General features: G+C 50.5%; 24 non-coding genes across 24 annotated transcripts; all 24 read right to left on the bottom strand.

The window, feature by feature from the left end:
* Positions 1-394: 394 nt before the first annotated feature.
* Trnan-guu (transfer RNA asparagine (anticodon GUU)) lies at positions 395-468 on the bottom strand. The gene has a single exon. It is a non-coding gene; the product is annotated as a tRNA-Asn (tRNA).
* Positions 469-784: 316 nt separating this feature from the next.
* On the bottom strand, positions 785-856 carry Trnat-cgu (transfer RNA threonine (anticodon CGU)). The gene has a single exon. It is a non-coding gene; the product is annotated as a tRNA-Thr (tRNA).
* A 688-nt stretch (positions 857-1,544) lies between these two features.
* Positions 1,545-1,618, bottom strand: Trnan-guu (transfer RNA asparagine (anticodon GUU)). The gene has a single exon. It is a non-coding gene; the product is annotated as a tRNA-Asn (tRNA).
* A 316-nt stretch (positions 1,619-1,934) lies between these two features.
* Trnat-cgu (transfer RNA threonine (anticodon CGU)) lies at positions 1,935-2,006 on the bottom strand. Its single transcript has one exon. It is a non-coding gene; the product is annotated as a tRNA-Thr (tRNA).
* Positions 2,007-2,694: 688 nt separating this feature from the next.
* On the bottom strand, positions 2,695-2,768 carry Trnan-guu (transfer RNA asparagine (anticodon GUU)). The gene has a single exon. It is a non-coding gene; the product is annotated as a tRNA-Asn (tRNA).
* Positions 2,769-3,084: 316 nt separating this feature from the next.
* Positions 3,085-3,156, bottom strand: Trnat-cgu (transfer RNA threonine (anticodon CGU)). The gene has a single exon. It is a non-coding gene; the product is annotated as a tRNA-Thr (tRNA).
* Positions 3,157-3,844: 688 nt separating this feature from the next.
* Trnan-guu (transfer RNA asparagine (anticodon GUU)) lies at positions 3,845-3,918 on the bottom strand. Its single transcript has one exon. It is a non-coding gene; the product is annotated as a tRNA-Asn (tRNA).
* Positions 3,919-4,234: 316 nt separating this feature from the next.
* Trnat-cgu (transfer RNA threonine (anticodon CGU)) lies at positions 4,235-4,306 on the bottom strand. The gene has a single exon. It is a non-coding gene; the product is annotated as a tRNA-Thr (tRNA).
* A 688-nt stretch (positions 4,307-4,994) lies between these two features.
* On the bottom strand, positions 4,995-5,068 carry Trnan-guu (transfer RNA asparagine (anticodon GUU)). Its single transcript has one exon. It is a non-coding gene; the product is annotated as a tRNA-Asn (tRNA).
* A 323-nt stretch (positions 5,069-5,391) lies between these two features.
* Positions 5,392-5,463, bottom strand: Trnat-cgu (transfer RNA threonine (anticodon CGU)). Its single transcript has one exon. It is a non-coding gene; the product is annotated as a tRNA-Thr (tRNA).
* A 694-nt stretch (positions 5,464-6,157) lies between these two features.
* Trnan-guu (transfer RNA asparagine (anticodon GUU)) lies at positions 6,158-6,231 on the bottom strand. The gene has a single exon. It is a non-coding gene; the product is annotated as a tRNA-Asn (tRNA).
* Positions 6,232-6,547: 316 nt separating this feature from the next.
* Positions 6,548-6,619, bottom strand: Trnat-cgu (transfer RNA threonine (anticodon CGU)). Its single transcript has one exon. It is a non-coding gene; the product is annotated as a tRNA-Thr (tRNA).
* A 688-nt stretch (positions 6,620-7,307) lies between these two features.
* Positions 7,308-7,381, bottom strand: Trnan-guu (transfer RNA asparagine (anticodon GUU)). The gene has a single exon. It is a non-coding gene; the product is annotated as a tRNA-Asn (tRNA).
* A 316-nt stretch (positions 7,382-7,697) lies between these two features.
* Positions 7,698-7,769, bottom strand: Trnat-cgu (transfer RNA threonine (anticodon CGU)). The gene has a single exon. It is a non-coding gene; the product is annotated as a tRNA-Thr (tRNA).
* Positions 7,770-8,463: 694 nt separating this feature from the next.
* Trnan-guu (transfer RNA asparagine (anticodon GUU)) lies at positions 8,464-8,537 on the bottom strand. The gene has a single exon. It is a non-coding gene; the product is annotated as a tRNA-Asn (tRNA).
* A 323-nt stretch (positions 8,538-8,860) lies between these two features.
* Positions 8,861-8,932, bottom strand: Trnat-cgu (transfer RNA threonine (anticodon CGU)). Its single transcript has one exon. It is a non-coding gene; the product is annotated as a tRNA-Thr (tRNA).
* Positions 8,933-9,626: 694 nt separating this feature from the next.
* On the bottom strand, positions 9,627-9,700 carry Trnan-guu (transfer RNA asparagine (anticodon GUU)). Its single transcript has one exon. It is a non-coding gene; the product is annotated as a tRNA-Asn (tRNA).
* Positions 9,701-10,016: 316 nt separating this feature from the next.
* Trnat-cgu (transfer RNA threonine (anticodon CGU)) lies at positions 10,017-10,088 on the bottom strand. Its single transcript has one exon. It is a non-coding gene; the product is annotated as a tRNA-Thr (tRNA).
* A 694-nt stretch (positions 10,089-10,782) lies between these two features.
* On the bottom strand, positions 10,783-10,856 carry Trnan-guu (transfer RNA asparagine (anticodon GUU)). Its single transcript has one exon. It is a non-coding gene; the product is annotated as a tRNA-Asn (tRNA).
* Positions 10,857-11,172: 316 nt separating this feature from the next.
* Trnat-cgu (transfer RNA threonine (anticodon CGU)) lies at positions 11,173-11,244 on the bottom strand. Its single transcript has one exon. It is a non-coding gene; the product is annotated as a tRNA-Thr (tRNA).
* A 688-nt stretch (positions 11,245-11,932) lies between these two features.
* Positions 11,933-12,006, bottom strand: Trnan-guu (transfer RNA asparagine (anticodon GUU)). Its single transcript has one exon. It is a non-coding gene; the product is annotated as a tRNA-Asn (tRNA).
* A 316-nt stretch (positions 12,007-12,322) lies between these two features.
* Positions 12,323-12,394, bottom strand: Trnat-cgu (transfer RNA threonine (anticodon CGU)). Its single transcript has one exon. It is a non-coding gene; the product is annotated as a tRNA-Thr (tRNA).
* Positions 12,395-13,088: 694 nt separating this feature from the next.
* On the bottom strand, positions 13,089-13,162 carry Trnan-guu (transfer RNA asparagine (anticodon GUU)). Its single transcript has one exon. It is a non-coding gene; the product is annotated as a tRNA-Asn (tRNA).
* Positions 13,163-13,478: 316 nt separating this feature from the next.
* Trnat-cgu (transfer RNA threonine (anticodon CGU)) lies at positions 13,479-13,550 on the bottom strand. Its single transcript has one exon. It is a non-coding gene; the product is annotated as a tRNA-Thr (tRNA).
* Between the last annotated feature and the right edge of the window lie 418 nt (positions 13,551-13,968).

Genomic DNA, 13,968 nt, shown 5'->3' with positions numbered 1-13,968 from the left:
GCACTGGCGTTGCCCATGGGGCTTCATGTAAGGCGACTGCACGTCGCTCGGCCAGCAGCGGCCTACTGCAGACCGACACTTAAGAGACACCAAATAGAAATCGACATCGAGAGACAGGCCCTGTCATATGGCACTCGCGACGTATACGCTGAAATTGAATGTAAAGAATACGTCTTTTGTAGTGGGCGTCGCTCTACTGCAGTGTCACACATGACGAATAAATAGGAAAACAGTAGAACGTCTGTGTAGGGCCATGTTTTTACCTACAGTGTCACTTGGCTGAATGTGTATAAGGCTCTGTGGCATCACTCAACACAGCCAAGTTGTCACACTAGCTGTGTATCTCTAACAAAGTTGACGTATGTCCTCACCTGGGTGACGGTTAAAACGATTTCGCCCCCGGGTGGGCTCGAACCACCAACCTTTCGGTTAACAGCCGAACGCGCTAGCCGATTGCGCCACGGAGGCCTTGACTTGTGCTGTGCATATCAACGCAGTTCGTATACCTTCTGCAGGAATCTCGCAGAATGGTAGCATCTGCTTACGCCTCTTCACATGGATAAAATGCATGCACACTGTAGCGACGCTCAATGACATCGCCAAGCATGACATTATACTACAAAATGCATACAAACCACTGTTCTCCCTATGCAATCAGAAAACCTCTGAGGCCAGTAGGATACTTGTTATAGGTTGTAGAACATCCCTTCCATTCAGTGTACTGCCATGTGTTAGATGCTGCTCGCGATAGCTCCGCTCCTTGCGGGAAGGTTAAAAAAATGAATGCCTTCTGTGAGGATCGAACTCACGACCCCTGGTTTACGAGACCAGTGCTCTACCACTGAGCTAAGAAGGCGGCAGCTGCGCGTTTGTGAGCTATCCCCGAATTGTCACTTCATCATACTGAATCTTGCAGCCCTCGACCAGATAACGGATTTGGCACACAGCTGCTGCTGGGGGTGTCCACATTGCAGTTTTCCAAATCTCTTGACTGTTTCGCCCTTACGATCGACGACGAGCGTCGTGCCACCAAGCGTTTGCGGTCTGCACAATCTTGACCTAGTGCACAGTTTGTTGGATTGCGTGGCTCGACTGCGAAATGCGCCTTTCGGCTCCTCTCTCTGGCTGCAGTATGCTGTTGTCCACAGTGGCACTGGCGTTGCCCATGGGGCTTCATGTAAGGCGACTGCACGTCGCTCGGCCAGCAGCGGCCTACTGCAGACCGACACTTAAGAGACACCAAATAGAAATCGACATCGAGAGACAGGCCCTGTCATATGGCACTCGCGACGTATACGCTGAAATTGAATGTAAAGAATACGTCTTTTGTAGTGGGCGTCGCTCTACTGCAGTGTCACACATGACGAATAAATAGGAAAACAGTAGAACGTCTGTGTAGGGCCATGTTTTTACCTACAGTGTCACTTGGCTGAATGTGTATAAGGCTCTGTGGCATCACTCAACACAGCCAAGTTGTCACACTAGCTGTGTATCTCTAACAAAGTTGACGTATGTCCTCACCTGGGTGACGGTTAAAACGATTTCGCCCCCGGGTGGGCTCGAACCACCAACCTTTCGGTTAACAGCCGAACGCGCTAGCCGATTGCGCCACGGAGGCCTTGACTTGTGCTGTGCATATCAACGCAGTTCGTATACCTTCTGCAGGAATCTCGCAGAATGGTAGCATCTGCTTACGCCTCTTCACATGGATAAAATGCATGCACACTGTAGCGACGCTCAATGACATCGCCAAGCATGACATTATACTACAAAATGCATACAAACCACTGTTCTCCCTATGCAATCAGAAAACCTCTGAGGCCAGTAGGATACTTGTTATAGGTTGTAGAACATCCCTTCCATTCAGTGTACTGCCATGTGTTAGATGCTGCTCGCGATAGCTCCGCTCCTTGCGGGAAGGTTAAAAAAATGAATGCCTTCTGTGAGGATCGAACTCACGACCCCTGGTTTACGAGACCAGTGCTCTACCACTGAGCTAAGAAGGCGGCAGCTGCGCGTTTGTGAGCTATCCCCGAATTGTCACTTCATCATACTGAATCTTGCAGCCCTCGACCAGATAACGGATTTGGCACACAGCTGCTGCTGGGGGTGTCCACATTGCAGTTTTCCAAATCTCTTGACTGTTTCGCCCTTACGATCGACGACGAGCGTCGTGCCACCAAGCGTTTGCGGTCTGCACAATCTTGACCTAGTGCACAGTTTGTTGGATTGCGTGGCTCGACTGCGAAATGCGCCTTTCGGCTCCTCTCTCTGGCTGCAGTATGCTGTTGTCCACAGTGGCACTGGCGTTGCCCATGGGGCTTCATGTAAGGCGACTGCACGTCGCTCGGCCAGCAGCGGCCTACTGCAGACCGACACTTAAGAGACACCAAATAGAAATCGACATCGAGAGACAGGCCCTGTCATATGGCACTCGCGACGTATACGCTGAAATTGAATGTAAAGAATACGTCTTTTGTAGTGGGCGTCGCTCTACTGCAGTGTCACACATGACGAATAAATAGGAAAACAGTAGAACGTCTGTGTAGGGCCATGTTTTTACCTACAGTGTCACTTGGCTGAATGTGTATAAGGCTCTGTGGCATCACTCAACACAGCCAAGTTGTCACACTAGCTGTGTATCTCTAACAAAGTTGACGTATGTCCTCACCTGGGTGACGGTTAAAACGATTTCGCCCCCGGGTGGGCTCGAACCACCAACCTTTCGGTTAACAGCCGAACGCGCTAGCCGATTGCGCCACGGAGGCCTTGACTTGTGCTGTGCATATCAACGCAGTTCGTATACCTTCTGCAGGAATCTCGCAGAATGGTAGCATCTGCTTACGCCTCTTCACATGGATAAAATGCATGCACACTGTAGCGACGCTCAATGACATCGCCAAGCATGACATTATACTACAAAATGCATACAAACCACTGTTCTCCCTATGCAATCAGAAAACCTCTGAGGCCAGTAGGATACTTGTTATAGGTTGTAGAACATCCCTTCCATTCAGTGTACTGCCATGTGTTAGATGCTGCTCGCGATAGCTCCGCTCCTTGCGGGAAGGTTAAAAAAATGAATGCCTTCTGTGAGGATCGAACTCACGACCCCTGGTTTACGAGACCAGTGCTCTACCACTGAGCTAAGAAGGCGGCAGCTGCGCGTTTGTGAGCTATCCCCGAATTGTCACTTCATCATACTGAATCTTGCAGCCCTCGACCAGATAACGGATTTGGCACACAGCTGCTGCTGGGGGTGTCCACATTGCAGTTTTCCAAATCTCTTGACTGTTTCGCCCTTACGATCGACGACGAGCGTCGTGCCACCAAGCGTTTGCGGTCTGCACAATCTTGACCTAGTGCACAGTTTGTTGGATTGCGTGGCTCGACTGCGAAATGCGCCTTTCGGCTCCTCTCTCTGGCTGCAGTATGCTGTTGTCCACAGTGGCACTGGCGTTGCCCATGGGGCTTCATGTAAGGCGACTGCACGTCGCTCGGCCAGCAGCGGCCTACTGCAGACCGACACTTAAGAGACACCAAATAGAAATCGACATCGAGAGACAGGCCCTGTCATATGGCACTCGCGACGTATACGCTGAAATTGAATGTAAAGAATACGTCTTTTGTAGTGGGCGTCGCTCTACTGCAGTGTCACACATGACGAATAAATAGGAAAACAGTAGAACGTCTGTGTAGGGCCATGTTTTTACCTACAGTGTCACTTGGCTGAATGTGTATAAGGCTCTGTGGCATCACTCAACACAGCCAAGTTGTCACACTAGCTGTGTATCTCTAACAAAGTTGACGTATGTCCTCACCTGGGTGACGGTTAAAACGATTTCGCCCCCGGGTGGGCTCGAACCACCAACCTTTCGGTTAACAGCCGAACGCGCTAGCCGATTGCGCCACGGAGGCCTTGACTTGTGCTGTGCATATCAACGCAGTTCGTATACCTTCTGCAGGAATCTCGCAGAATGGTAGCATCTGCTTACGCCTCTTCACATGGATAAAATGCATGCACACTGTAGCGACGCTCAATGACATCGCCAAGCATGACATTATACTACAAAATGCATACAAACCACTGTTCTCCCTATGCAATCAGAAAACCTCTGAGGCCAGTAGGATACTTGTTATAGGTTGTAGAACATCCCTTCCATTCAGTGTACTGCCATGTGTTAGATGCTGCTCGCGATAGCTCCGCTCCTTGCGGGAAGGTTAAAAAAATGAATGCCTTCTGTGAGGATCGAACTCACGACCCCTGGTTTACGAGACCAGTGCTCTACCACTGAGCTAAGAAGGCGGCAGCTGCGCGTTTGTGAGCTATCCCCGAATTGTCACTTCATCATACTGAATCTTGCAGCCCTCGACCAGATAACGGATTTGGCACACAGCTGCTGCTGGGGGTGTCCACATTGCAGTTTTCCAAATCTCTTGACTGTTTCGCCCTTACGATCGACGACGAGCGTCGTGCCACCAAGCGTTTGCGGTCTGCACAATCTTGACCTAGTGCACAGTTTGTTGGATTGCGTGGCTCGACTGCGAAATGCGCCTTTCGGCTCCTCTCTCTGGCTGCAGTATGCTGTTGTCCACAGTGGCACTGGCGTTGCCCATGGGGCTTCATGTAAGGCGACTGCACGTCGCTCGGCCAGCAGCGGCCTACTGCAGACCGACACTTAAGAGACACCAAATAGAAATCGACATCGAGAGACAGGCCCTGTCATATGGCACTCGCGACGTATACGCTGAAATTGAATGTAAAGAATACGTCTTTTGTAGTGGGCGTCGCTCTACTGCAGTGTCACACATGACGAATAAATAGGAAAACAGTAGAACGTCTGTGTAGGGCCATGTTTTTACCTACAGTGTCACTTGGCTGAATGTGTATAAGGCTCTGTGGCATCACTCAACACAGCCAAGTTGTCACACTAGCTGTGTATCTCTAACAAAGTTGACGTATGTCCTCACCTGGGTGACGGTTAAAACGATTTCGCCCCCGGGTGGGCTCGAACCACCAACCTTTCGGTTAACAGCCGAACGCGCTAGCCGATTGCGCCACGGAGGCCTTGACTTGTGCTGTGCATATCAACGCAGTTCGTATACCTTCTGCAGGAATCTCGCAGAATGGTAGCATCTGCTTACGCCTCTTCACATGGATAAAATGCATGCACACTGTAGCGACGCTCGTAAACGAATGACATCGCCAAGCATGACATTATACTACAAAATGCATACAAACCACTGTTCTCCCTATGCAATCAGAAAACCTCTGAGGCCAGTAGGATACTTGTTATAGGTTGTAGAACATCCCTTCCATTCAGTGTACTGCCATGTGTTAGATGCTGCTCGCGATAGCTCCGCTCCTTGCGGGAAGGTTAAAAAAATGAATGCCTTCTGTGAGGTTCGAACTCACGACCCCTGGTTTACGAGACCAGTGCTCTACCACTGAGCTAAGAAGGCGGCAGCTGCGCGTTTGTGAGCTATCCCCGAATTGTCACTTCATCATACTGAATCTTGCAGCCCTCGACCAGATAACGGATTTGGCACACAGCTGCTGCTGCTGCTGGGGGTGTCCACATTGCCGTTTTCCAAATCTCTTGACTGTTTCGCCCTTACGATCGACGACGAGCGTCGTGCCACCAAACGTTTGCGGTCTGCACAATCTTGACCTAGTGCACAGTTTGTTGGATTGCGTGGCTCGACTGCGAAATGCGCCTTTCGGCTCCTCTCTCTGGCTGCAGTATGCTGTTGTCCACAGTGGCACTGGCGTTGCCCATGGGGCTTTATGTAAGGCGACTGCACGTCGCTCGGCCAGCAGCGGCCTACTGCAGACCGACACTTAAGAGACACCAAATAGAAATCGACATCGAGAGACAGGCCCTGTCATATGGCACTCGCGACGTATACGCTGAAATTGAATGTAAAGAATACGTCTTTTGTAGTGGGCGTCGCTCTACTGCAGTGTCACACATGACGAATAAATAGGAAAACAGTAGAACGTCTGTGTAGGGCCATGTTTTTACCTACAGTGTCACTTGGCTGAATGTGTATAAGGCTCTGTGGCATCACTCAACACAGCCAAGTTGTCACACTAGCTGTGTATCTCTAACAAAGTTGACGTATGTCCTCACCTGGGTGACGGTTAAAACGATTTCGCCCCCGGGTGGGCTCGAACCACCAACCTTTCGGTTAACAGCCGAACGCGCTAGCCGATTGCGCCACGGAGGCCTTGACTTGTGCTGTGCATATCAACGCAGTTCGTATACCTTCTGCAGGAATCTCGCAGAATGGTAGCATCTGCTTACGCCTCTTCACATGGATAAAATGCATGCACACTGTAGCGACGCTCAATGACATCGCCAAGCATGACATTATACTACAAAATGCATACAAACCACTGTTCTCCCTATGCAATCAGAAAACCTCTGAGGCCAGTAGGATACTTGTTATAGGTTGTAGAACATCCCTTCCATTCAGTGTACTGCCATGTGTTAGATGCTGCTCGCGATAGCTCCGCTCCTTGCGGGAAGGTTAAAAAAATGAATGCCTTCTGTGAGGATCGAACTCACGACCCCTGGTTTACGAGACCAGTGCTCTACCACTGAGCTAAGAAGGCGGCAGCTGCGCGTTTGTGAGCTATCCCCGAATTGTCACTTCATCATACTGAATCTTGCAGCCCTCGACCAGATAACGGATTTGGCACACAGCTGCTGCTGGGGGTGTCCACATTGCAGTTTTCCAAATCTCTTGACTGTTTCGCCCTTACGATCGACGACGAGCGTCGTGCCACCAAGCGTTTGCGGTCTGCACAATCTTGACCTAGTGCACAGTTTGTTGGATTGCGTGGCTCGACTGCGAAATGCGCCTTTCGGCTCCTCTCTCTGGCTGCAGTATGCTGTTGTCCACAGTGGCACTGGCGTTGCCCATGGGGCTTCATGTAAGGCGACTGCACGTCGCTCGGCCAGCAGCGGCCTACTGCAGACCGACACTTAAGAGACACCAAATAGAAATCGACATCGAGAGACAGGCCCTGTCATATGGCACTCGCGACGTATACGCTGAAATTGAATGTAAAGAATACGTCTTTTGTAGTGGGCGTCGCTCTACTGCAGTGTCACACATGACGAATAAATAGGAAAACAGTAGAACGTCTGTGTAGGGCCATGTTTTTACCTACAGTGTCACTTGGCTGAATGTGTATAAGGCTCTGTGGCATCACTCAACACAGCCAAGTTGTCACACTAGCTGTGTATCTCTAACAAAGTTGACGTATGTCCTCACCTGGGTGACGGTTAAAACGATTTCGCCCCCGGGTGGGCTCGAACCACCAACCTTTCGGTTAACAGCCGAACGCGCTAGCCGATTGCGCCACGGAGGCCTTGACTTGTGCTGTGCATATCAACGCAGTTCGTATACCTTCTGCAGGAATCTCGCAGAATGGTAGCATCTGCTTACGCCTCTTCACATGGATAAAATGCATGCACACTGTAGCGACGCTCAATGACATCGCCAAGCATGACATTATACTACAAAATGCATACAAACCACTGTTCTCCCTATGCAATCAGAAAACCTCTGAGGCCAGTAGGATACTTGTTATAGGTTGTAGAACATCCCTTCCATTCAGTGTACTGCCATGTGTTAGATGCTGCTCGCGATAGCTCCGCTCCTTGCGGGAAGGTTAAAAAAATGAATGCCTTCTGTGAGGTTCGAACTCACGACCCCTGGTTTACGAGACCAGTGCTCTACCACTGAGCTAAGAAGGCGGCAGCTGCGCGTTTGTGAGCTATCCCCGAATTGTCACTTCATCATACTGAATCTTGCAGCCCTCGACCAGATAACGGATTTGGCACACAGCTGCTGCTGCTGCTGGGGGTGTCCACATTGCCGTTTTCCAAATCTCTTGACTGTTTCGCCCTTACGATCGACGACGAGCGTCGTGCCACCAAACGTTTGCGGTCTGCACAATCTTGACCTAGTGCACAGTTTGTTGGATTGCGTGGCTCGACTGCGAAATGCGCCTTTCGGCTCCTCTCTCTGGCTGCAGTATGCTGTTGTCCACAGTGGCACTGGCGTTGCCCATGGGGCTTTATGTAAGGCGACTGCACGTCGCTCGGCCAGCAGCGGCCTACTGCAGACCGACACTTAAGAGACACCAAATAGAAATCGACATCGAGAGACAGGCCCTGTCATATGGCACTCGCGACGTATACGCTGAAATTGAATGTAAAGAATACGTCTTTTGTAGTGGGCGTCGCTCTACTGCAGTGTCACACATGACGAATAAATAGGAAAACAGTAGAACGTCTGTGTAGGGCCATGTTTTTACCTACAGTGTCACTTGGCTGAATGTGTATAAGGCTCTGTGGCATCACTCAACACAGCCAAGTTGTCACACTAGCTGTGTATCTCTAACAAAGCTGACGTATGTCCTCACCTGGGTGACGGTTAAAACGATTTCGCCCCCGGGTGGGCTCGAACCACCAACCTTTCGGTTAACAGCCGAACGCGCTAGCCGATTGCGCCACGGAGGCCTTGACTTGTGCTGTGCATATCAACGCAGTTCGTATACCTTCTGCAGGAATCTCGCAGAATGGTAGCATCTGCTTACGCCTCTTCACATGGATAAAATGCATGCACACTGTAGCGACGCTCGTAAACGAATGACATCGCCAAGCATGACATTATACTACAAAATGCATACAAACCACTGTTCTCCCTATGCAATCAGAAAACCTCTGAGGCCAGTAGGATACTTGTTATAGGTTGTAGAACATCCCTTCCATTCAGTGTACTGCCATGTGTTAGATGCTGCTCGCGATAGCTCCGCTCCTTGCGGGAAGGTTAAAAAAATGAATGCCTTCTGTGAGGTTCGAACTCACGACCCCTGGTTTACGAGACCAGTGCTCTACCACTGAGCTAAGAAGGCGGCAGCTGCGCGTTTGTGAGCTATCCCCGAATTGTCACTTCATCATACTGAATCTTGCAGCCCTCGACCAGATAACGGATTTGGCACACAGCTGCTGCTGCTGCTGGGGGTGTCCACATTGCCGTTTTCCAAATCTCTTGACTGTTTCGCCCTTACGATCGACGACGAGCGTCGTGCCACCAAACGTTTGCGGTCTGCACAATCTTGACCTAGTGCACAGTTTGTTGGATTGCGTGGCTCGACTGCGAAATGCGCCTTTCGGCTCCTCTCTCTGGCTGCAGTATGCTGTTGTCCACAGTGGCACTGGCGTTGCCCATGGGGCTTCATGTAAGGCGACTGCACGTCGCTCGGCCAGCAGCGGCCTACTGCAGACCGACACTTAAGAGACACCAAATAGAAATCGACATCGAGAGACAGGCCCTGTCATATGGCACTCGCGACGTATACGCTGAAATTGAATGTAAAGAATACGTCTTTTGTAGTGGGCGTCGCTCTACTGCAGTGTCACACATGACGAATAAATAGGAAAACAGTAGAACGTCTGTGTAGGGCCATGTTTTTACCTACAGTGTCACTTGGCTGAATGTGTATAAGGCTCTGTGGCATCACTCAACACAGCCAAGTTGTCACACTAGCTGTGTATCTCTAACAAAGTTGACGTATGTCCTCACCTGGGTGACGGTTAAAACGATTTCGCCCCCGGGTGGGCTCGAACCACCAACCTTTCGGTTAACAGCCGAACGCGCTAGCCGATTGCGCCACGGAGGCCTTGACTTGTGCTGTGCATATCAACGCAGTTCGTATACCTTCTGCAGGAATCTCGCAGAATGGTAGCATCTGCTTACGCCTCTTCACATGGATAAAATGCATGCACACTGTAGCGACGCTCAATGACATCGCCAAGCATGACATTATACTACAAAATGCATACAAACCACTGTTCTCCCTATGCAATCAGAAAACCTCTGAGGCCAGTAGGATACTTGTTATAGGTTGTAGAACATCCCTTCCATTCAGTGTACTGCCATGTGTTAGATGCTGCTCGCGATAGCTCCGCTCCTTGCGGGAAGGTTAAAAAAATGAATGCCTTCTGTGAGGTTCGAACTCACGACCCCTGGTTTACGAGACCAGTGCTCTACCACTGAGCTAAGAAGGCGGCAGCTGCGCGTTTGTGAGCTATCCCCGAATTGTCACTTCATCATACTGAATCTTGCAGCCCTCGACCAGATATCGGATTTGGCACACAGCTGCTGCTGCTGCTGGGGGTGTCCACATTGCCGTTTTCCAAATCTCTTGACTGTTTCGCCCTTACGATCGACGACGAGCGTCGTGCCACCAAACGTTTGCGGTCTGCACAATCTTGACCTAGTGCACAGTTTGTTGGATTGCGTGGCTCGACTGCGAAATGCGCCTTTCGGCTCCTCTCTCTGGCTGCAGTATGCTGTTGTCCACAGTGGCACTGGCGTTGCCCATGGGGCTTCATGTAAGGCGACTGCACGTCGCTCGGCCAGCAGCGGCCTACTGCAGACCGACACTTAAGAGACACCAAATAGAAATCGACATCGAGAGACAGGCCCTGTCATATGGCACTCGCGACGTATACGCTGAAATTGAATGTAAAGAATACGTCTTTTGTAGTGGGCGTCGCTCTACTGCAGTGTCACACATGACGAAGAAATAGGAAAACAGTAGAACGTCTGTGTAGGGCCATGTTTTTACCTACAGTGTCACTTGGCTGAATGTGTATAAGGCTCTGTGGCATCACTCAACACAGCCAAGTTGTCACACTAGCTGTGTATCTCTAACAAAGTTGACGTATGTCCTCACCTGGGTGACGGTTAAAACGATTTCGCCCCCGGGTGGGCTCGAACCACCAACCTTTCGGTTAACAGCCGAACGCGCTAGCCGATTGCGCCACGGAGGCCTTGACTTGTGCTGTGCATATCAACGCAGTTCGTATACCTTCTGCAGGAATCTCGCAGAATGGTAGCATCTGCTTACGCCTCTTCACATGGATAAAATGCATGCACACTGTAGCGACGCTCAATGACATCGCCAAGCATGACATTATACTACAAAATGCATACAAACCACTGTTCTCCCTATGCAATCAGAAAACCTCTGAGGCCAGTAGGATACTTGTTATAGGTTGTAGAACATCCCTTCCATTCAGTGTACTGCCATGTGTTAGATGCTGCTCGCGATAGCTCCGCTCCTTGCGGGAAGGTTAAAAAAATGAATGCCTTCTGTGAGGATCGAACTCACGACCCCTGGTTTACGAGACCAGTGCTCTACCACTGAGCTAAGAAGGCGGCAGCTGCGCGTTTGTGAGCTATCCCCGAATTGTCACTTCATCATACTGAATCTTGCAGCCCTCGACCAGATAACGGATTTGGCACACAGCTGCTGCTGGGGGTGTCCACATTGCAGTTTTCCAAATCTCTTGACTGTTTCGCCCTTACGATCGACGACGAGCGTCGTGCCACCAAGCGTTTGCGGTCTGCACAATCTTGACCTAGTGCACAGTTTGTTGGATTGCGTGGCTCGACTGCGAAATGCGCCTTTCGGCTCCTCTCTCTGGCTGCAGTATGCTGTTGTCCACAGTGGCACTGGCGTTGCCCATGGGGCTTCATGTAAGGCGACTGCACGTCGCTCGGCCAGCAGCGGCCTACTGCAGACCGACACTTAAGAGACACCAAATAGAAATCGACATCGAGAGACAGGCCCTGTCATATGGCACTCGCGACGTATACGCTGAAATTGAATGTAAAGAATACGTCTTTTGTAGTGGGCGTCGCTCTACTGCAGTGTCACACATGACGAATAAATAGGAAAACAGTAGAACGTCTGTGTAGGGCCATGTTTTTACCTACAGTGTCACTTGGCTGAATGTGTATAAGGCTCTGTGGCATCACTCAACACAGCCAAGTTGTCACACTAGCTGTGTATCTCTAACAAAGTTGACGTATGTCCTCACCTGGGTGACGGTTAAAACGATTTCGCCCCCGGGTGGGCTCGAACCACCAACCTTTCGGTTAACAGCCGAACGCGCTAGCCGATTGCGCCACGGAGGCCTTGACTTGTGCTGTGCATATCAACGCAGTTCGTATACCTTCTGCAGGAATCTCGCAGAATGGTAGCATCTGCTTACGCCTCTTCACATGGATAAAATGCATGCACACTGTAGCGACGCTCAATGACATCGCCAAGCATGACATTATACTACAAAATGCATACAAACCACTGTTCTCCCTATGCAATCAGAAAACCTCTGAGGCCAGTAGGATACTTGTTATAGGTTGTAGAACATCCCTTCCATTCAGTGTACTGCCATGTGTTAGATGCTGCTCGCGATAGCTCCGCTCCTTGCGGGAAGGTTAAAAAAATGAATGCCTTCTGTGAGGTTCGAACTCACGACCCCTGGTTTACGAGACCAGTGCTCTACCACTGAGCTAAGAAGGCGGCAGCTGCGCGTTTGTGAGCTATCCCCGAATTGTCACTTCATCATACTGAATCTTGCAGCCCTCGACCAGATATCGGATTTGGCACACAGCTGCTGCTGCTGCTGGGGGTGTCCACATTGCCGTTTTCCAAATCTCTTGACTGTTTCGCCCTTACGATCGACGACGAGCGTCGTGCCACCAAACGTTTGCGGTCTGCACAATCTTGACCTAGTGCACAGTTTGTTGGATTGCGTGGCTCGACTGCGAAATGCGCCTTTCGGCTCCTCTCTCTGGCTGCAGTATGCTGTTGTCCACAGTGGCACTGGCGTTGCCCATGGGGCTTCATGTAAGGCGACTGCACGTCGCTCGGCCAGCAGCGGCCTACTGCAGACCGACACTTAAGAGACACCAAATAGAAATCGACATCGAGAGACAGGCCCTGTCATATGGCACTCGCGACGTATACGCTGAAATTGAATGTAAAGAATACGTCTTTTGTAGTGGGCGTCGCTCTACTGCAGTGTCACACATGACGAAGAAATAGGAAAACAGTAGAACGTCTGTGTAGGGCCATGTTTTTACCTACAGTGTCACTTGGCTGAATGTGTATAAGGCTCTGTGGCATCACTCAACACAGCCAAGTTGTCACACTAGCTGTGTATCTCTAACAAAGTTGACGTATGTCCTCACCTGGGTGACGGTTAAAACGATTTCGCCCCCGGGTGGGCTCGAACCACCAACCTTTCGGTTAACAGCCGAACGCGCTAGCCGATTGCGCCACGGAGGCCTTGACTTGTGCTGTGCATATCAACGCAGTTCGTATACCTTCTGCAGGAATCTCGCAGAATGGTAGCATCTGCTTACGCCTCTTCACATGGATAAAATGCATGCACACTGTAGCGACGCTCAATGACATCGCCAAGCATGACATTATACTACAAAATGCATACAAACCACTGTTCTCCCTATGCAATCAGAAAACCTCTGAGGCCAGTAGGATACTTGTTATAGGTTGTAGAACATCCCTTCCATTCAGTGTACTGCCATGTGTTAGATGCTGCTCGCGATAGCTCCGCTCCTTGCGGGAAGGTTAAAAAAATGAATGCCTTCTGTGAGGATCGAACTCACGACCCCTGGTTTACGAGACCAGTGCTCTACCACTGAGCTAAGAAGGCGGCAGCTGCGCGTTTGTGAGCTATCCCCGAATTGTCACTTCATCATACTGAATCTTGCAGCCCTCGACCAGATAACGGATTTGGCACACAGCTGCTGCTGGGGGTGTCCACATTGCAGTTTTCCAAATCTCTTGACTGTTTCGCCCTTACGATCGACGACGAGCGTCGTGCCACCAAGCGTTTGCGGTCTGCACAATCTTGACCTAGTGCACAGTTTGTTGGATTGCGTGGCTCGACTGCGAAATGCGCCTTTCGGCTCCTCTCTCTGGCTGCAGTATGCTGTTGTCCACAGTGGCACTGGCGTTGCCCATGGGGCTTCATGTAAGGCGACTGCACGTCGCTCGGCCAGCAGCGGCCTACTGCAGACCGACACTTAAGAGACACCAAATAGAAATCGACATCGAGAGACAGGCCCTGT

Source organism: Schistocerca cancellata, unplaced genomic scaffold (genome assembly GCF_023864275.1).
Source record: "Schistocerca cancellata isolate TAMUIC-IGC-003103 unplaced genomic scaffold, iqSchCanc2.1 HiC_scaffold_831, whole genome shotgun sequence".
NCBI lineage: Eukaryota > Metazoa > Arthropoda > Insecta > Orthoptera > Acrididae > Schistocerca > Schistocerca cancellata.
Note: the sequence above shows the minus strand (reverse complement) of the source record. Positions and strands in the feature narration are given on the sequence as shown.